Source organism: Ptiloglossa arizonensis, chromosome 3 (genome assembly GCF_051014685.1).
Source record: "Ptiloglossa arizonensis isolate GNS036 chromosome 3, iyPtiAriz1_principal, whole genome shotgun sequence".
Lineage (NCBI taxonomy): Eukaryota > Metazoa > Arthropoda > Insecta > Hymenoptera > Colletidae > Ptiloglossa > Ptiloglossa arizonensis.
In genome coordinates this window covers 28,561,129-28,583,594 of record NC_135050.1, presented here as the reverse complement: position 1 = coordinate 28,583,594, position 22,466 = coordinate 28,561,129, and the positions used below count along the sequence as shown (strand labels likewise).

General features: G+C 43.9%; 2 protein-coding genes across 6 annotated transcripts in view; one reads left to right on the top strand and one right to left on the bottom strand.

The window, feature by feature from the left end:
* The window catches only part of Sit (stuck in traffic), a 37,837-nt gene extending 26,728 nt beyond the window's left edge, over positions 1-11,109 (bottom strand). The window contains exons 1-3 of one of the 5 annotated variants that reach the window (XM_076307259.1): positions 10,000-11,109; positions 9,572-9,675; positions 7,150-7,385 (exon numbers count right to left, since the gene is read on the bottom strand). The gene's annotated coding sequence lies outside the window, so the exon portion shown is untranslated. Of the gene's footprint in view, positions 1-7,149; positions 7,491-8,676; positions 8,860-9,571; positions 9,676-9,709; positions 9,733-9,999 lie in introns of those variants that run through there. The other 4 variants (XM_076307260.1, XM_076307268.1, XM_076307263.1 and 1 more) reach the window with 4 other exon arrangements.
* A 980-nt stretch (positions 11,110-12,089) lies between these two features.
* Positions 12,090-22,466, top strand: part of LOC143144986 (very long chain fatty acid elongase AAEL008004) — a 35,677-nt gene continuing 25,300 nt past the window's right edge. The window contains exon 1 of the mRNA XM_076307918.1: positions 12,090-12,621. The gene's annotated coding sequence lies outside the window, so the exon portion shown is untranslated. The remainder of the gene's footprint in view (positions 12,622-22,466) is intronic.

The following is a 22,466-nucleotide window of genomic DNA, read 5'->3' as shown; positions in this document are numbered from 1 at the left end:
CGTACCGTTAATATTTTACACAAGACGCGCTACTGTTCAAGAGCGTCTCTCGACCGCGTTTCAGATCCTACGTTTCGCTTCGCAATTTCTTATCGATTTGCCCCTTGAGATCGCACCGTGGCTTAAATTCGCGACTTACGACCCACGGAATATCCAAAATGGCGATCCAACGACAAAAACGTCGGCACGCTGCTTTTACCGTTTCACGATCGTACGCGAAAAAGAAAAAACGCGTTGCAAAACGCATTGACGGTCGATTTCGAAACGAAATTGTTTTCTTTTCGAACGTTCCCGCTTCTTGTCGGTCGTCTGTCCGATTGGAGAGCACTCGGCGTTACTTTTACCGACGTTCGCGCGCTTTTACGGCCGATGAGCAGCGAATACGGGTCACCGTGCAAAAGTAGAATGATCCACGGTACAGTCATTGTCGTGTACGTAACAATGGAATCAAAGATCAAGAAAATTTGATCTCTCTGGAACGTACGCGACGATTGTAAAGTTTACGCGAAAAAAGGAAACCTGTCGAATAAATCGATAGTATACGATTCGTGTCACACCCTCTGCTTAAAATATCGAACCATCGTCGCTGATTTCCATTTAGGTGCAATTGTGCAGAGTTGGTCGCTCGGATCAATTTTTGCGCGTGCAACGTGAAACATAACAAATTGTAAAACTTCCTCGTTTTTTTGGAGTCGTAACGATGCAACGGTCGGGAATATCATTTTCCACCACCCCGGGGCAAAGCGGCTCCACCTAATTCGCAAGAACTTTCACGCGGATCAACCTTTTGCAATAATATTTATTAGGTTTGTGTTCCAACGTACGTGCTTTCGGGTAATCTAGATAAACGTTTGATAAAAATGATATATCCTTAAGACGTTGCGTCAGTTTCACGGAATAGAAAAATTAGATAGTTTTATATAAACTACTTTTGATGCCAAGTATGTAACTTTGTTCAATTTATATTTATTACCGAAAATTACACGTACGGAATTACGAGTCTGCAACGATTTTCATAATAAATCACGGTACGCGAAAAATGTGCGACTAAAATGTGGAAGGGTTCGATCGGTGTACTTTCGGTCAATATAAACGAACGTTCGATGAAATGATATACCCGTTTACGAAGAAAAATGTTCAAAGGCCCGGTCCATTTTTCCGTCCGTAAACCAGCCTGTCGCGGCCCCTTAAACCCGTTACGCTTAACTCGAGAATTTCACGGGACCGTGTAAGCGGAGAATATTAGTACCCTGTGCCAATGTGGTTGGTCGAGCAAACAATCGAGCGTCGAGATCGGCGGTCGATATCGAGATTGGCCAAGATCGCCGTTTACCTACTGCCGGAGGATCTCGCGGATCCGAACGGTTGCGAGCGCAATCTCGCCGACGAAGCCGTGCTTTTTCTTTTTTGCGATTATTCGAAAGGGTGTTGCAATTTTTGCGTGGTTCGCGTCGAGTTTTCGTCCTGTCGTTCGTGGACACCACGTGGACGAGGATCAAGGAGGTTAGGGGAGGGGAGGGAAGGGACAGCGAGGCTCGTGTTTAGCAAGAGGTTTCCCACTGTCTCCGACGATCGGCTCTCCCCTCGATTTTGCAATCCACCGCCGGACCAAGCTATTGCAAACACACGCTCGCGCCTGCGCGGTAACTCCAATTAATATTAGTAATCGCGTAGAAAGGAGTCACGTCGTGTCGAAAGACGTCGCGAGGACGCGCAATTTCCGCGGCCCGGTACCTCGGTGCTCCATTTCCTTTTTCCAGCTCGAGAAACGTCTCGTATGTGTCCCGAGGGAATTTATGATCGATTTTTTCTCGTCGCGGAACAGTCTCGAAAACGATCGAGGAAATAACTACCCTTCGAATGGCGAGAGTTTCACGATCGTGCGAGTCAAAATGGTACTAAACGATATAGCAATACCAATACGATACTTGTTGCTCGAATTTGCACGCGAGAAGCAACTTGAATTACTTCGCGTAATTTATCCACAATTTGCCTCTCTCGCATCGGAATTTGAGTCTTTTAAGCGCTCGATCGATCCTAACGAGAATCTACGATACCTTGTACGATTTGTTTTTTGTTTCTCGCGGAGGAAACTATATCGGAGAAAGTAAAATTTATTTACGAGAGCCATTGAACGGAAACTCAGCGATGTTCCGTAATCCGATAATTGCTCGATAAAGTAAATACTCGAATCTATTTGCGCGAGCATGCGTCCCGTCTGATTCGTGTTAACGTATCTCGAGAACGAATCGGTAGTTCGATCTACGTATTACCGTAACCGGTGTACCCTATTAGCATGCGTCGAGTCCAAGTGCTATCTCGTCTCTGTACTCGGTATCTCGAATTGAACGGTGACCGTGTGGGATTAAATGTAAGTAGAATCCTTCGAGAGTAAGATAATCGTTACCGATTTCACTCACCTATCGCGGAATCATCGTACTGGCCACGGTCGCGAAACGAAACGCGTAGCTCGTCTAAGTCGTTTGGCACGCGACTCAGTTGCAAAATCACGGGACCGAAAACAGGGCAAACGAAACCATCGATTCTGCGGTCGCCCTTTGCCCCTTGCGAGAATCACATGCGCACCAACGTACGAATTTCCCCGTGGACCGCACCTAGTTGCAAGTTACAATTTCTCGAATGGTATTCACCGGTGTGCAACAACTGGAAATGTCAAAAAGTCACCGGTTTGCGTAGTACGCGCGTCTTCGCGACAGGATTTACGAGACTCGTACGACACACCGTGACCGAGACGACGATACGTTCCTGTACCAACCGCGAGCCAACCTAGCCTAGACCACTGAATCTACGAATACGGAGGTTCTCTCGACGAATCGAACATAGTGTAAAGTTACGGGGACCAAAGCCCGCTAAAAAGTTTCGCGCGTGTACGATAATTTTTCGTCTCGCTATCCGTCAAACTGTTTGCACCGCCGACAAAGTTCTAAGACCCCACGACCCTCGATCGGCGTTCCATAAATATCGATTTCACGTTCGAAGGTGTTGAAAGCGAATCGGGGAGCTTCGTGGCGATACGACTCCATATTTTTCCTTTTAAGCTTCTCGTGCAATCGTATCGGGTTGTTAGGAAAGTCGTTTCGTTTACCAAAATGGAGAATATATAATTTAGTAAAATGTTTGTACGTTTTGAAAAAAATTGTCTTTCGTTTTCACCGAAGAAAACGAAACGACTTTCCGAACAACCTAATAATAGCGCTGTTATAACTGACACCGTGACTAATCGTCCGAAACGATCGATCAAATTTAAAATTCATTGTCGAAATTTTGAATCGAGTCGACTCGTTCGAATTGCGACGACACGATCAGGCTCTCGTTTTGCGAGTCGCTTAAAAAAGAAAACTCTCGATTCATTGATACCTTGAAAACTCTGTACGATGTATGTATAACACTTTCCTGAGACAACTTCGAGTACGGATCGAGTTGCAATTCATTCACGAGTGTGACAGACATTTCTGAAGAAAGAAATTGACGGACAGTCTTCTTAGCGTCTACGAAATCTCGAACACTGTCTTTGGAATCGAAGTAAAAAAAGTTGTAACACGGAAACCAATTAACGGACGAGTTATTAAGTCCACGCTCCTCTGGAAGTACGTCCAACATCGATAAATAACAAATAGGTAATTTGCTTTGTCACGCGACATCGTCGATGCTTGGGAGACACGGACGATCGATATTGAGTAACTTATTTACGAAGATCTATTTAATGTCAAATTATCGACTGGTTTTTATAATTTCCCGAACATTAATTCAGCGAAGAAAAATCGAACCTATTCGATACGGTAGAAGGACAAGTACAATAAACGACGATTAACTGCGCAAAATGACGACGATAAAGTAATTAATTAACGAGAAATTAATAATACCCCGAAGCCTTTGCGTGGAACAAATGTCAGCATCCCCGTCGTTTATTTATGTTGTTAGATTATTAAAAAATCCCAGTATTTCTACCAGCACGAAATGCAACATGTTGAATAAGCTCCTCGACGCTTCCATTTGTCGAAAATTTGAAATTTCATCGAATAAATTTATTGTCTGGATTAGAAGGCAATAGTTCTCGCGCAGTCTGCCAGCACGAGTTGGTTGCCATTTGACAGGCGCAGGTTTCTAACCACAGCGTCGTCGAGTTTCATCGCGTGGATATTTCGTTGAACGAAAATAACTCGTGACTTTATTCAAAAATGAATAAACGGTCGACCAGACATCTCTGAGCAACGAGGTCCGAAAATCTTGAGCGTACATTTCCCTACACAACGACTAAGGTCAACGACTTATCCCTACACAACGACTAAGGTCAACGACTTATCCCTACACAACGACTAAGGTCAACTCCACGATTCGTGTCGCGTCTTTCCCAATTTTGCCTCGTTTTGTTTGACAATGTAATAGCTTGGCAGAACTAAACGGAGAGATGAAAGGAACTTTATTCGAGTCGTTGTAATACTCGATAATTTCTTTCTCAAACAATCCTATTCGATAAACGTAGCTTACGACGGATTAATGTACCTATAAAAATACTTGTATACAGTTGTGCAATTTGTTTATCCAATATGTTAATTCAATTTTCCGAAATGTCAGTAATCCTTAATGACGAGAAACACACTGCAAATTTCTTGTTATACTTGAATAAATATTTTCTTACCAATATGGTATACGTCGATACCAATGATCGTACAAAATGAAAATGGTGTTGGGCTAACAATCATCAAAGGAGTGCAATGACGTAACGAAAACACGAAAGAATATAAATGTCAACGTAACGACGAACCGAAAGAAAAAAACTTAACGAATAATAACTTCCAATACATTCGTGGATAGTAATCAAGTGCTGTACGATAAAATAGAAAAGAAACATTTCGACTACCTTTTTGTTCGATAATCCACGACCGTAAAAATTATATTGAATTTCAAATATTCAAATATATAGCTCTAAGGAAAGAAGCTACGATAAAAGATTTCGAATCTCTGCTACGGGAAAGAAACAGTTCGATGAATTACGTTGGCAGAGCCATAAACCTCGTCCCAATCAACGACCTCTCATCCTTCCTATGGAATGAGTACGACAGATTTCTTTTGTATCCAATTGTTACGTGTTGTAAATTGCCATATTCGTATGTTCTTTGTTCAACTTGATTCCGATTATAGTCCAATGCCGGTATACCATCGTAGAAGAGGCTGGGTTCGTGCAGAAACTACAAAACGTGCGTGCCTATCGAGGAAAATAAACAGCGAAAACAACGAAAAAGCCAGTTTAAATTTACAAGGAACGAATAAATAACAAAATTCGCGTCATTCCTTTGCGGAAACATTTACTGGTGAGAACTATCAGCTAAACGAGAAATAAAATTTTGTTACGTACGAATCTGGTGATAGGTTGAACCACTTTTCATTTATAAAATCAGTTATTTAAAATCATTTAAACGGGACTCTTAAAACCTCGTAATATCGTCAATGCTTAACATTGTTACGTATTGTCGTTAAATTGAAATATTGTAAAGAAATTCGAAAACGCCATTCTTTTAACTTTGGCCCTCTACTTTTAATTACTTAATTTTCAATCAATTATGAACCGCATCGTTTCAAAGTGAAATCTCGTACCACGAAATATCGTGCACAGCAAAACGATCAATCAAACAGGAAGTATCAGTAAATCATCCGTTACGATGCAAATGCGTATGATCTAATTGACGTAATACTCCTGATAAATATTCATATATAATTGTTGACGTTTTTTTATCACTCACGATTGCGAACGCACAGTTACGTCGCGCGGAGCAGTTTTATTTCTACGGCTGTTTGAAAATCGTTCGAACGAGCGTATCGAACAGAGACGAACAAAATTTGTATCCGAATAAAAATTTCGAACAACAAATAAACCGTAGCGATTTCAAACGCTTCGCACAGGTACACGGTAATCTTGCGGTAGGTCGCGAGATTTTGGTCGTCGACTCGCGTCACGAATTCAGCGGCATCGAAAAAAAAAAAAAGATCGCCTATCAGATAGCAGGGATCTCCGTCTGTGGTTCTGTTACGACTTCTACGTGAGCAGCTTAAAAATCGTGGAGCAACCGGAGCTTCGTTTCATTAATCCCGCGGGGCAACGAGCTTCCCAACCGAGAACTGGTTTCGCCGAGATTTGAATTGCAAAGTGGGGATTTCACAAATGTATAAGCGGTTTTTCTAGCCACCTTCTGATCCGTCACCGTCACGAGACCGCGTCACGCGAGATCACAACTACCGACTCGGGCCCGTAATCCAGCTATTATCTTCGCAACGATTGCGCGTGAACTCCTTGTTCGTGGCTTCGTAACAAAAATGAAACGAAACTGGGAAAAAATCCTATCTCAGCGTTCTTTTCGCAGCTTGGAATTTTTCTACGCGTTCCGTACAATTCTCCCAACGAAGTACCTCGTACCTAAGGTATTTACACTGTCGGAAGGTATTGCGCACGGCGAAGTTCGCGCGTATGGTTCGAATTAAAACGTTTTGCAAGCAGTCCCTTTAAAAAAAAGTGTCGTAAGTTTCCATTCATGGACGTTGTTCGAGTCACCGTGCAGAAGAATCGGTGACATCGATGCGCGAACACGACACGCGAAGTAAAGATTTCTCGAGAAGTTAAATACGAAGCTGCTACCTCGCGTTGTAAAAGTTTCTCAATCTTTTTGAATATGGTAAAGTAACGAGGAACTCGTAGACTCGTACGGTATTAATTTCTTCCTCACGTTTCGCGTTTCGTTGTACGTGAACAAACACACCGTATTATCTCTCAATTCTTTTGTATCGTCGAGGAAACGATGCACGGTGATTTTACACTTGGTACCGAACTTTCAACTTGGTAATAGTTCTCTAATGCGATAATGTTCCATAATTAACTCCTACCAAAGAGGTTACCAGGAGATCTTTGTCCGTTTATTTTACGATAGAATTCAAGGTATATTTATTTAATATGTTGACGAATGATCGAACGGAGCACTCCTTCCGCTAAACAATCTTGCTTCGGGTGTCGAATTACAACGAAATCGAAGAGACTGAAAGTTTGCAATGAAAAGAAACTAGCGTTTGTGACAAATTAGCTTACCAAGTAGCGATCGATCGAATGATCGATTAATTTGAAAGTTCGGATATACATACGTATAGCGTGCGTATACGGTCCAATTAGTCTTCATTTTTGTTTTCTTCGTCAACCAGTTTGAACGGCACACGCTATCGCTGCAACGTCAACTTTCATGCTCGCTACTTTGTTTTATAACCAATTACGTGCACGTTCTACATTGAACTGTATCGATGAAACGTTCATCTCGAAAGTGTCGATGTGCCGACGTCCCAGATTGGCTGCTACGATTGCAAGAAGACACGAGGACGCGAATCTATACCGACAGGGTGAAATCGTCAATTGCTCGATCCAAGACAATTAATTCGTGCTATTTTCAACTATCAAGTGGGACAGGACTCGCGTCAAAAGTGGTACGCGTTATCCAACTGTTTCTATATTTTTCAGGCAAACGAGTTTCAACGGTAGTAACGAGAATCTGTACGCATCATCCTCAGCTATAGGCAAACAGACAAACAGCAAAAGTTTTCCGCGATTGTATAATTATACCCCGTCTCGGTTTCTTCCCCTAACGCGTCACGGTACACGTCGCGACAATAAAGTACCTGTTCTTGAACTTTGAAATGATAAACAGTGATTAGTTCTGATCGATGGTCGGGACAAAAACATGAAAATTCCGACGACGATTGCAACACGCGCGATAGTTTTTCCAAAAGCAAACGAACCTCAAAACTATCGAACGTTAAGAGCACTCGAATCTGGAATAAAATAAATTTATTCCATAGGTTGTCTATAAAATTCCACGATAATGTATTATTAGTTTACAATGATCCAGATACGATTTTTCTTAATCGATAATTTTATATATCAAAACAGTAAGGTTTCCAAATTTTCGCGATAAACATTGTACAACGCGAGTATCGTCGCAATTTGCATATTTAACGCAACGAAGAATAAAGTTCGTTACGACGCAAAAAAAATTCAACGCCTTTGAGCTTCTTAACCACGTGTATTATTGCGTGGAAAAAATTTGTCATCGTGACGGGAATTGAAAAAAGAGAAACAATAGCAGTAAATAAAAAAATACCGGTCACCTTCTCCCGTAAGCTGCGCAATTTCCGCTCCCGTTCGAAACAATTTGTTTTTTCGTTCGCGAACGGTACGGTCGATATTTATTCGAACCGTGTGTTGAAATATTTAGTTCGACAACGCTATCTACTTTACGATCGTCAGGATGTTAAACAGGTTACCGATAATATTTATTATAAAAAGTCGCGAGAAAGCCTAGGTTGCAATATTTAATGATATTCAATCTCGCATTGGCAACGCGAACTATTTCGAGTGGCAAGCCCACCGAACGTTAAAAAACGAACAATTCGGGCATTGAGCAGAATGTTGCTTCACCAATTATAGATTCGAGTCAACCGTTTAAACGAAATGTTGTAATTAAAACGGAAGTGTTACTTTCGCGCCCGACGAATTCAATTAGCGTTAATCGATGCTGATACGGTACGAAGAACTCGTAGCAGTTGATCCTTGTTCCCTGCACACATTGTTCCGTGCAATTTCGAATTATTAAAGAACATTGTCATCTTTTGTACACTTACTTCGAACTGTAACTCGAATACGCAGAGTGTTGGTTCACTTTGTCGTCCTCTAAAGAAAAACGAAAGACCATCGAAACAATTTTGGACTCGTTACGCCACGATTAAATACCCGAAAAGAAGTTTCTAACGTCTGCTTACGAAATGACAAATACGAAGACAGAAACGAGTCTCGTTCCAATGGCGAGTCGGGCAGTAATAAGACACCAACGGAGAATTCAAGGCGACGCGTCCTTTTATCTAATTACTACTTATCGCGCGACAATAAGGTTAAAAAATTGACAACGCGAAGAAACGAGGAAAAATCGAGACCCGTGGGGGAAGAATCGTCGAGACTACGCGTTAATTTCGAGAAATCGACTAATTGGCGAAAATAGAGGAACGGAAACAAACGAGGATGGTCGCGATGAAGTTACACGATCGACGATCCTTTCGCGAAATTGATCCCAAGGGCAAACGTTCAAGGTGCTCCGAGTGGAGAAATTGATATCCGGAAGGAGCCGCAACGTGTCAGGTATTTTACTCAGGCCTTTACAAATCGAACAAAAATAACTCGACTCCGCCCACGTTACTTTTACACGCGACTCCGTGTTCCCCATAACCGTCCAATTATCTTTCCATCTCCGAATTATACTCAGCAGGTCGCGAATACGACCAGTTCATCGACTCGAACGACGCTCTCGCCGCGATAACTTTATTTTTTTTTTCTATCTTTCATTTGACGGCTATTACGACCAACCTAATACAATTACGATGGCGATGCTTCCTCGAAAACCCCTTGCACGAGGATACCGAGAACTCGGCGTAAGATTTGCCCGAGAATTAAAAATTATGAAATGTCCAAATAGTCATTTCGAGAGGAGCAAACGTGCGAAATGGACGAAGGTCGAATTCTAACCTTGAGAGAGTGTTCGAGCTTAGTCATAGGACACCGAAATTCCCAACCCTGTGACCTTCGAGTATTTCTCGACGATTACCGCTAATAGTGTGCTCCATCGTATTCTGAAACAGATGCAATTACCTTTAACGAACTCACCGTGTATGGTATTTCGAGAGTTCTCTCGTTCGTTCCCACATCTCTCAACGAAATCGTCAACGAGGTAATCTTATTAACAAAGTGTTCCATGTACCGAGAAAAAAAAACATACGAGTGTCCTTGAAACGATGTTAACACCGTCACCTATGTCCTCGTAGAAGTTTCTTAATCTCGCGACGGTAGTTTTTCTTAACTTACTATTACGAAGGAATGTTAGACATTCAGGTGGGTTAACGACAATGAATGTTCAAACCTGTTCGACGACGAAAATAATGTAAAATATACTTAACCACGAAACTCCCACTCTACGATCCACGCGTCTCGACCACGACCGTCCACGCGTAACAAAGTCCTTTCTTCGACCGCCTCGTTCCATTCCTCCAGACCCGTTTCCAATGATCCGTGCACACTCTCGAAACCGATATGTTCCAAACACTTTTCATTCACACCCAGTCGTACCGATATATTTATCTCGCACCTACGCTATAGTTTCCAAACCGTATGCATTTGTGTATTAAAATAGGTCAGCTTGTCTGCAGTCGATCTAAACGTATAGCTATGAAACAGAACACAATTTCAAGCGAAATGCGTAAACGCGTCTCCTTATCTTCGAGGAGGGTAAAGTTCACCGCTGGAGAAATTCATGGTGCTTCACCTGCGTTCGTGACACAGTTAACGCAATTACGTAAGAACTCCCTAATTTTTTCTCGGACAAACAGTTTCACGGAATCCCGTGTCGCGTTTTAATTAATCGTAGATCGTTCCCTTAGGCGAACGACGAGCCAAATACAGATGTAAACGCGAGCACACATTCCGCGATCATCGTCATCTTCGTCGATTTTCACGAGACTCGTTCTGTAGTTTACGTTCGTAGGCATACTACACGTCGTGAAATACTTTTCAGGGAAACGTCGAGAGCAAACTCTACAACAACAACAACTTTCAACGACGATAGAAACGATCTAGTCCTTAATGAAATCATCGTTACCGGCTGTAATTAAAAGCAGTCGACAATCGGCCGTTGTAACACTTAAGAACTCGTTTGACCGATATCGGACTTTTCAGACGTTCAAAATCGGACGAGACCTACGCAACTAGACCTTAATCCACTGCACCAGGACAGAGAAAGCTGTATCGCGTAACGCGAATATCTTATCGATCGATCGACCAATCGTTTCGACCGAAACTGAAGACAGTTTGGGAATCCACGGAGCCTCGCGATTAGGCACGGTGATTTCGATGCCCAGCAATGCGACGAAACGCGCGACGCGTCTCCAATTCGTCAGCTTGTTCTTCAATTCGACTCGTGGTTCCTTCTCGACGATCGATACGTTGTTTTCTTCGACTTCGTTAAACTTTACGCCGTGAAAAAAGAAAATCTACGAACGAGAATATGTGCGCGAAAGTCTTGGAAGTACTTCGATCGGGGATTATCTCGTCAGTGGTGAGAATCGCGATCGATAGATTTATTTTCCGAACGAGTAAATGTAATCGTTGACGCAAATTGCGCGAAGAGGCAATTGCGCGATACCTTGCTTAATTACTTAATTTCGCTCACGGTAGAAGTTCACGGTCGCGATCGTTCCTGGAAACAAACAACTCGGCACCGATGACATTTTTCAAATCGATCGAACTTTACGAATTGTGCACAACAACGCAATCAGATGTTTCTTGCGTTCGGAGAAGAAAATGTTAAACGACCATTAGGGTGATCGCGTTTTTTGCATTTCCTATGTACGCGTTTCGTAAACGTTTCGTCGTAAACAAACTACGAAGTGACGCGAGTCGAAAGATCGACGGTTCTCTCGGTGATTGGAAAAAAATGAAATCTGGAGCAAAAGAATTCCATCCACTCCGGCAAGAACGAAAAAATTCATGGGTACGTCGGTGAACGATTAAAATAATATCAAAAAGTAATTTAATCGAATTAATTAATATTATACGATCGATATCGAATTTACTCTCGAGATCACGGCGAGAACGAAAGATAAGATATAAATTATAAATCTCCCTCAAATATCGCTCGACGATTCTTCTCCCTGAAAAATCGACGAAGCAATTTCACGAGATGCATAAATTTTTGAGAAACGATTCTGCCATCGTTGCGACGAACTTAGTCCAACGAACGAGATTCAAAGTCTACGCGCACGTACCGAGGAGTACAGCGTCCCAGCTCCGAACGACCTTGTCCGAAGGGTGCAGCTGTTCTCGAGAGGATGTCGCGCCCCTCTCCCCGTGAGGAAAAGTGGTAGGGAAGGGAGACCTTGACTCCCCGGGGCACGGGATTTTCAGACGATCACCTAAGGCCCACACGCCCCCACCCCAGCCGCCTCTCGACCGAACCCCACTAGCATAACCAATACTTAAACCGCGGTTTCGCTGCGCCGCGGACTATTCACGCAGCATCGACCGTAGGACCCACATTCTGTTCATGTGTCTTCGCGAGAACGCGTGTCACACGCACGTACACCGACACCGACACCCCACACGCGCGATCCACCGCGAGACCCACACACGCGCATTTAGAGCGCGCGCGATCAGTTGTGACAGTGCCCGCTCACCCCTGACCGTGGAGAACCGCTACGCGTGTGATCGAGGTGTATCGTCCCCGAGGGAGGGACGCTGTGACCGAGAGACAGAGCTGTCCACCGAACACCCGGGTGTCAGTGAACGAAGCTGTATCCAGTCGAAGAGGAAACGAGTACGAAGGATTCCGTAGGACGAGGACGACGGTCAACCCCCTCCTCGAACAGCCACGTCCCACGAGGTGGTCCGAGTCGATTGGAGCGACCGGGTTCGAAAGAATCGCAAGATCGCGGGATATCGAGGTCGGTACGCGGTGAATAATCGCGTATAAGTGAAGTGGCCAGAAATTTACTTTCGAACGTGGCATCGTTTTCGTCGGTGAAGAGGTAAGTCGGAACGTCTCGGGAGGAAGTGCAGCAGGTGGCTGCGTCTCGATCGCGGTCAACAAACGGTGTCGCGAAACGTAAACCCCTCCACCGGGGTCGTTAAACGTGTGCCCTGAAATTTTTCTGTTCTTCCTTTCTTTTCAATTTCGTTCGACTTTGCGCTACCTCGCCGAAATTCCCGTTCCAGTGTTTCCATTCGCGGTCAACAAACGATGTCGAGAAACGTAAACCCCCTCCCGCAGGGTCGTTAAATTTGGGCCCTGAAATTTGTCAGTTATTCCTTTCTTCTCAATTTCGTTCGACTTCTTTGCGCTACCTCGCTGAATTTCCCGTACCAGTGTTTCCATTCGCGGTCGACAAACGATATCGAGAAACGTAACCCCCTCCACCGGGGTCGTTAAATTTGAGCCCTGAAATTTGTCAATTATTCCTTTCTCTTCAATTTCGTCCGACTCCTTTGCGCTACCTCGCCGAATTTCCCGTTCCAGTGTTTCCATTCGCGGTCACGGACAACGTCCATCGACTTTGACGACCGACCGTTCGTGTCTTCTGGTTTTTATCGACTGTTACCCGATAGTGTCGTTACTTTTTCTCCAACGACTCGCGGAAGGTACACGCGTCGGAGAACGAGGGCGAGAAAGTACGAAAGAAATCCGAACACGAGTCGTTTCGAAAACGCGCAGGACCTACCGCGAGCCGAACGCGAGGAAACGCGAGCGCATCCGTGCTGGTAACGCGCGGTTCGAACGCAACTGGAGCAACCGAGCTATCCCGATCGAGTCGATGGAACGCGTGCAACCGGTTTACGTTAATTCGCGTCGCGATCAATTAATCTCCGTTTCTCGCGCTCTCCTCGTCCAAGAAGAGCAACAAGCAATTCGTGTTATTGTCTGGCTCGTCCTAGATGTACAATTGCAATAATGTTCGTCGTGTTCGAGAAGAATTCCTTCTCCTTTTCTGCCGTGTTGAAACGTACCGTAGGAAGTGTTGCTCGAAACTCTTTCCAAGATGATCAACGAACGAAAAATTATATCGAACCTATTGGTAAATGTACCGAGTAGCGAAAGGGAAGTTTTACTGTACAGATCTGGGAAGTTGACCTCTACAAGAAATTGCAAATAGTATTGAATACGTCTTTGAAGACCCACGACCGAGAAAAAATCATTCAACGGTATTCACATTCGCTTTAGATACACCACATCCCCTTACGCTCAAGGGGAACGTAATCGTCTTTCCAGTTACGACTACACCACTTGCTCGATATCGTTCCATCGCCAAAGGATGCATTCTACTCGTTATGTCTCACCATCGGCGAGTAGAATACACCTCTGATGGATCGGGCAACAGGTTACCATCTCCGTATAGGGTATTTGAACAGTTGTTGGCCAGAAAGGTTAATATTTTCGTCCCGATGATCGAACAAAACCGAAAGTTGACTATTTCGTTCGGAGCACGTCGATCGAGCGTCTATATTCCGAGCGATTCTACATCGATTCCAAACTTTCGAAATCCATCGCGAGTGGGAGGTTCGCGTGGTGCAAAACGTGAGATTTTGGTCGGCGTTTCACTTTTACTCGCTCGGATTGCGGTCAAAAAGCGAATCTGCGAATCAAACCGCGCTCACAGAAACTGGCTGGTTATAAATTCACTGACCTTCGAGCAACGGAAACGCTTTGCTAATTCTGTACGCGAGAGAAATACTCCTCCGGCGACCGGTACTTGTCCCGACGAAAGTGCTCCGTTCTTCTTCGAACGGCCGCTAAATAAAAAAAACACAGATTGCTCCTTAATGCTTATTTAACGGTTACAGAGATGCGATAAAGTTACCATTGCAGTCGAAGAGAAACGAAATCGCATTCTGGGTGAAATTACAAAAATGAGTACACGAGTACACGTCGGTGCGCGGTTCATTCGACTCTTTCGCGCGAAACGCGATCCTTTTTAATACTGATCGAAGATAAGAATACAAAACGCGTTAACGAATCATTTTTGAACGGTCGAAGAACGATCTCGGGATCCGAGCGCGCGTCCTCGCGCGAAGACAGAATTTTTTCCAAAATTTTTCTCGACAATGTTACTCTCCTTCCTCGTGGATCGGAAAGTAAAAAGAGATCGCGAAATTCGTACGTTGCGCAGTTGGTGCGATACGAACGAGCCCATAAATTACGCTGTGAAGAAAAAAAAAAAAATGCGATATCGCGCGTATGTACATAAACGGATCGTGTATCTGTCCAAGCGTTGCTGTGATATTGCTTTAAAGAGCCGAAGAAGTTGAATTAGGCATTTGCATCGAGTTCGCGTGTACGAGATATTTTCATCGAGGTTTAATTTCGCTGTACAATGACGCGAAAGAGATCGCTCTCCCGTTGAAGCGTCTGGTAAAAGTTTATTTCGCAAGACGATGTCTGGATAAAATGAAACGCGTTAAAAATTTGTCGAATTCGTGCGCCGTCTATAATCTAAAATATTATCCTCGATAGGAGTGTTGCAAAAAAAAAAAAAATAAATAAAATAAAATGGAAAAAGTGTTTCCAGAAATAACAGCGAAACAACCTGCACTAATGAATAAATGGAAACCAATCACACTGCATGACGACGCAAGATCTCGTATATCGAAGAAGATGAAGAAATACATCGAAGTAGAATACGAATTTCACCACATCTTCGCTGTTGCCCTAGTTTTTCGCCTCACCGAAACTTTTGATTTATATCGAAGGGGAATAACCAGGCTTGTTGATCGTTAGGAAAAGTTTAACCGATGGTACGAATGCCGTTTGAAATTAGATTTCATAATAGCGCTTTGGTTGCACCTAGGCTTTTACGCAATTGTAGATATTGCTGTTTCAATTGTATCTTTCCAAATATGTGTTACAAAGCTGGCAAAGTACGAAGCGATGTTCGTTTCAATTCTTGCGTTAAACCGAGGAAAGATGTAGTCGTTGAAATACACGCGTTCGCGCTACTAATACGATTAAATTCGCGGTAACGCGTAACAAAGCGTGCTGCGATGAAGCATTATTACCGCTATTATTCCTTTTTATGGAAAAAGTATGCTCCCTTGCAGTTTGACGGGAGAAAGTGACATCCTTCTCTGAAGTGACATCCAATAACGACGAACCATCGCTATTAATCGAATCACTTGAATGCAATCCGTGCAACGTTAAGCACGTGCTTAGAAAAGAATCTTCTACAAAAATGTTTAAACTAACGAAAAGCATACTAACCGTACCATATTTATCCTGGACGATAAATATCGATAACGAGCAACGATCGTGGGGCAGATCGTAAGATCTCGAAAGTATCCACGCGGTGCGTTTTACTTTTAAAATTAGAAATCTCGTGGAAGTTGAGTGGAAAGAAAAAATGAAATGAAAGAAAAACGTAAAAGGATACATCAATTTCGTGACCACGGATCGGGCAAAAGTCCGCAACGGACTGACATTTACGTAATTACGCGGCTCGGCGAACGTCCGATCGAAAAACGCCCGATCTGAAATGTGTGTCATGCGCATCCAGACGTCAGACCTCTCGGAAGAGAATGCAGTAAGAAAGAACGCGCGACCCATTTCCGCCTCGAGGAACTCGAAGGAAAACAAGTTGACTCCTATCTGAAACAACGTGTGGTATCGCTGCCCCCTGTGATACGTCGACCTAGCGAAAATCCTTATCCTATTCTCGTATGTTCGCGTACAAGAGAAATTTGCTTACGAGTAACCTTGTCACGCCTATCGACCAAACTTTTTCCTCTCGACAAAAGAGATTTTTCGACTCGACGAGATTTCTCGACTCGACGAGACTTTTCGACTCGACGAGACTTTTCGACTCGACGAAATTTTTCGACTCGACGAGATTTTTCGACTCGACAAAACTTTTTCCTCTCGACGAGATTTTTCGACTCGACGAGATTTTTCGACTCGACGAGATTTTTCAACTCGACGAGATTTCTCGACTCGACGAGATTTTTCGACTCGACAAAACTTTTTCCTCTCGACGAGATTTTTCGACTCGACGAGATTTTTCGACTCGACGAGATTTTTCAACTCGACGAGATTTCTCGACTGGACGAAATTTCTTGACTCGACGAGATTTTTCGACTCGACGAGATTTTTCAACTCGACGAGATTTCTCGACTGGACGAAATTTCTTGACTCGACGAGATTTTTCAACTCGACGAGATTTCTCGACTCGACGAGATTTTTCGACTCGACGAAATTTCTCGACTCGACGAGATTTTTCAACTCGACGAGATTTCTCGACTCGACAAAACTTTTTCCTCTCGACGAGATTTTTCGACTATTTACCCGGCTTCTGATCGATTTTCCATAATTTTTTTGTTGCCCTTCACTTTTTCATTCGATCGGAAGCGTCGTTTATCCGCTCGCGGGTCGGATGTATTTCGTAAACGTTCGTTTCCGTGACCGACAGCCCCAGTTCCCACTCACCGCCGAATGCGCATAAATAAAATCCAGTTTACTTTTATCGCGGTTTGACTCCAAGCGGGAACACACGACACGATGCATCGAAACGTTATGCTAATCGATCGGGTTTCTCTCGTGCGTCGAGCGTTCTCGGCTCCTTTGATTTTCGGCCGGTGATTAAGTATCTCCGACAATGGAAAGGGGTGTCGTCGAACTCGACGAAAAAAAACTACGAAATTTCTGTGCTGTACATCGCGCGCGACTAATTACGATACGGATTACAACGGTGCAAATTGCTTTCGAACGTCTCCTTTTATTCATGAACGTGGTTTACAACTCGGAAATCTAGTGCACGCAGAATGTAAATTGCAAATAGTTCCGTGCAATCCAACGGAACTTGCTTTCTCGAAATCTATTGTCCGAACTTTGAAGCGTGTAATCGAAAGGGAACAGTAGGTGTCGTTTGAGTCGGGTCGTATATATTTCGTTTTCGTTGCTTTTCTTTTCAATATGGTAAACAAAGTCGTTAAGCGAATGAAAAGAAAAAAATATATATATATATATATTATTTATGTTGTCTTTCGTAAGCAATTTTGCAAGATTTTTCTCCGATTCGTTTAACGTTTGCATACGTTTATGCGTATAATTATTAGAAAATGAATTGTGAAATGAATTGAGCCGCGAAAAGGTCAACTTCCGTCGATGAAGAGTAAACCGTTGCCAGGCTCGCGAGAGCCAATCGTTGCTCGTTTTCTTTCACGAGTAATGACGCACAGGGCGCGTTCAACGGTCTCGTTTTATTGCATTTCTCGACAATTCGATCGCTCGAGAGAACGGTCCCGTTTCCACGTGGAATCACACCGTGCCTCGTTTATTAAGAATAATCATACATCAACGATCAATGCTCGAACAAGTAGTTGAAAAAGTTCCACGGCGTTAGAAAGTATCGATTCCAGGTGCGAGAATAAAATTCTTTTCGATAAATTGTAAGTGAACGTCCATCGTGTTGTTATTTAATACCCAGCGGTAAAAATTCGTAACCGGACACTCTTCGATAGGACGAAAGATCCATTAACCAACGAGCTTATCTCGAAAGAGCATTATAACGGGATAGTCGATGGAAATATCGATCCGCTCTCAAAACGCACGAGTTCGGTTAATTACGAAAATTGGTTCATCGAAGTGATATCGTTTCCTTGTAATTGCCTAGGTCTGTTGTACCCGTAAATATGATAAGAAAATCATAGAAATTCCCGGACTACCGAGACTAAACGACGTTGGTCGAGAACAAAACTGGACTGTTAGAAACGCAAGGTGAGATCCGTGAAATTGACATTTGCGTGTCGAGAGCGCATACACGCGTGCTCGTAGATCGATTGTCCCGATAAAATTTTACGTTACGTTTTTTCCTTCGTTTCTGCATCTAAAGTTCCTTAGTTTGCGGTACGGTAGCTCGCGGTAGCTGCGCATTGTACGGAATATTATCCTCGTTCTCCGCATCCGGTTCGCTTTCCAGGGTCTAACATTTCACTCGTTTTCTAAATGTAATTTTTCAATTACTCCAACGACTCCATGGACCGAGCGCGATCATCGTCGAACGTCCTCGTACGCGTCCTCTCGTTTCTTTCGGAAGACATCCCGCGAAACCGTGACGCGGCCGAGACATCGTTTGCCTTTGCCCTGCACGGTCAACTACCTGGTTCCGTAACCCTCCGGAGAATGGCCGAGCACGTGAAACCTGTTGCGTTACGCAATTACCTGGAACGAAACGCGACGTCAATATTCGGTACAAGGTCGATGGACCATTTTCGAACCAAGTGGCTCGCGTGTTCCACGCGTTACCAACGATAGAACGTTGCTTGGTAATCGCGATCGGCCGCGTTCTTTCCTCGAACGTGAATTCCAATTTCGAATCGATCGTAGCTGGAACTTGGATCGCGGAGGGATAAGAAGCGCGCTCCGTGGAGCGTACGCCGGAACGTTTATCTCTACTACTGAAACCCGACGAAATGTTGTTTTTTTCGTAGCCAGTGACTACAGAAAGAAAAGTTCACCGTACTCTTCCCGGGAAAGACGGAGCGGGAAGGTTGCTCGACGAACGCGACGAAAAAACCGTTTTAGAATACCGAAAGGAACATTTACCGATCGAAGAACCTCGCGTTCTCGAGAGCGAAACCGAGTTGTCGCGAAGTGTCTTTCAAAATCGAAAACTACCCTCGTTCGTGTTCTTTTGTCACTGTCGTGCGTCGAATCTTCTTCGCTACGAAACTCGATTATTTGGACGAGAAACTTGCGATCGAAACCGAGTAACGATCGCAGGTTACGAGGGATTAGAAACAGTCGGAACGAATCTTTTCGATTTCCAAGTGTCGACGGATGCGCGAAATAACGAAGATAACGTTAACTATCCCTACTCGCATACGTACAAGAAAACAGCATTAAGGTTTGCACGCGTTGTCGTGTCTCAGAAACGCCCCAACGAGTCTCAAAACCGAACGAATCCGGCGACCTTAGCCAAGAAACGTGCTTTCACGCGATAGAAAAAGCGAGCGAGCCGAGTTTTTAGAGAGAACCGGCACGCTATATCGGTTCGTGAATATTCACGATCAACGGCGAGATATTGGGACAACCGGGTTTGGAAATTTCCTGTCTCCCGTACAATTATGTCCGCCGGTAAGAAACACCGAACGAGTATATTCCGCGCGAACCACGCGTGGAAAACATCTTTACGACGATTTCGGTGATTGTTCGCCCGTTAAAGACAACGAGAAACCACTGAGGAGAAAATCACCGCAAAAAGGAGGATATTTCTTTCCGCGCTCGCTTTCTTCGCGAGGATGAAAAGCGGCCTCGTTGGAGCGACGATTTACTCGATCGTCGGAACCCTCGAGAGTTACTCGAAACGAACCAGTGTCTCAATTACGGTACGATTCGTTTTATCGACGAAATTTAGGAAAGTTTCGTATTTCAATTGATCCACTGTCATTGCAAAAACAACGGTGATTAAAGTTTTGTACCCCTTACGATCGACAGCTCCTGCAACTACCGAGGAAGAACTTTGAGACGTCGTGTATTGTAGTCGAGTTTTGAACGAGATCGCTCCACACAGAGATGCTCCAATTTGTATCGATCACTTTTTGGCAATGCGATATCGAATATACAAAATTACACTTCTTTTTTTTGTGTTTAGGTCTTTATTCTAGACAGTTTGTCGCGTTGTGTGAAATAAACATTCGTTTATCGCGCGAGATAAATACGAGAAACTAAAGTATGCAAAGTGGCAAGGTGTTATCGAGATTCGGTATCAAAAATTGACCTCAATTTGTACGCGTACACGGAAAGTATTCGTATCCGCCTCCGAACGATTATGCGTTCATCAAAGATACAAGTTGACGGCTCAAATCGGGTCGAGTATGTCCGATAAGGTTGCTACGAATAGTTGCTACGAATATAAACGGAAAATATCGCAGATAGAAGCTGGACGTAGCTTGCAACGATTCGTCGGAAAAGGAAAAACGGTGTTAAAACGACGAAGAATGTCGAGCACTGTAAGCACACGACGCAAATTGAGCAAAAATTACATAACGTGCTTACCGACGTTCCGCAATCGATCTTTTCCGCTGTGTAAATAAACACCAAGGCCGCAAGAATATACCGACAATTGCTCAATCGTACTTGTCGCTGAATAATCACCGTCCAGAATACTTTCGAACAAGGGCGAACGATTTTCTCGTTTCACCGTGTATAACGAGAAGAGAGAAGAACGTCGTTGAATGACGCTGTCGAGGATGACGCTGTCAGAGATCGATAGGGATCGAGGGAAATCAATCGAGCTCGATCGAGAGGATCTTCTCGAATATATATCTTCGAAGAAAGCAGACGCACGATTACACGCCGCGAATTACGCGTCCGTCGAATCGAAATAGGCACGAAACGAACAAAACAAAAATAACTTCGACAACGCAACGTAGAAACATTGGAAAGGTGTTAATCGACGACAACGTTCTTCGCTTTGCATCGTTCCAGCCTTTCCACAAACAGTCTTCGCGCAACGTACGAAACTTTGGTAATTTGTGAAAAAAGGAATACTAGGCGGAAGATCGAAGAACCAAGTGGAATGCGATCATTGGTGTCATCGATCGATCGAAACCTTGAAATCTTCAGTGTTGGTAAAATATATGGACAACTTTTCCAGAAGTTACCAACAAGTTCTCATTTCGCGATTCTAAACGCAAATATATCTTCAATGTGTTCGGAATTTGATCGATTTTCGTGAATATCGTACTTTCTATTCCCTATTATCTATCTTGTTTCTACAATACATTCTTCGCTTTGCATCGTTCCAGCCTTTCAACAGTCTTCGCACAACGTACGAAACTTTGGTAATTTGTGAAAAAAGGAATACTCGGCGGAAGATCGAAGAACCAAGTGGAATGCGATCATTGGTATCATCGATCGATCGAAACCTCGAAATCTTCAGCATAAAATGATAAAATATATGGACAACTTTTCCAGAAATTACCAACAAGTTCTCGTCTCGCGATTCTAAACGCAAATACATCTTCAATGTGCCCGGAATTTGATCGATTTTCGTGAATATCGTACTTTCTATTCCCTATTATCTATCTTGTGGTATACCCACTCGTTTTGGATAAGCTTCTAGGTGAATTGTACGCAGTACGCTCGTTGAACTCGTAATCGACGTAGAATCGAGACGATCCAGCCACGAGTCCGGTGACTGGCAACGCGTCGATCATCGAACTTTGGGCGAGGAACGTCTCGATGAACGATCAGCTGTGAATCGCGAAAATGTACGATCGGAGAGAGGCGATTTACCGACTTTCTTGAAGCTGTGCGGTATGCTTTCTTGGATGGTATTCACAGAAGAATGCGTTTAATATGACGGGACCTAGAAAACGTGTTGGCCGCTGCCCAACCAAACCTATCGCGGTAATCGGGGACACTGCGAAACTAATACCGTTCCCTCGAGCCGGAAATCGTGAGATGAAAGTGAGAAGAAGAGAGCCAGATCCGTTGCGTATCGACGCGGAATCGCGAAGAGCCTGTCTCGTCGATTCCACACGGTCCCGTTAACTTCCTCCGTTGAGTTCGTTGCCGATCGGACGAACGAGAGTTACGCGTGGGCCACGTGCTCGGTTGCGAGATCTTTCGAACGATAGAGTTTATCGAACGAGCCTCGCAACTCGTACACGAGCGTACTTACGAATCAATCTCAATTTGTCGCTATCGTTCGATGTCTTTACTCCGACACGAGGTTACGTTCTGGACGAGGATGCTCCTCGTATCTTTCGCATCGGTCGTTACTTGATTCCGGTTGCTTGAAACAGAGACCAGATCGAAAGATATCGAGATAGAAATTTACATACGGTGAATAGCAGAAACCGAAAACGTCTCTCAAAGTATCGC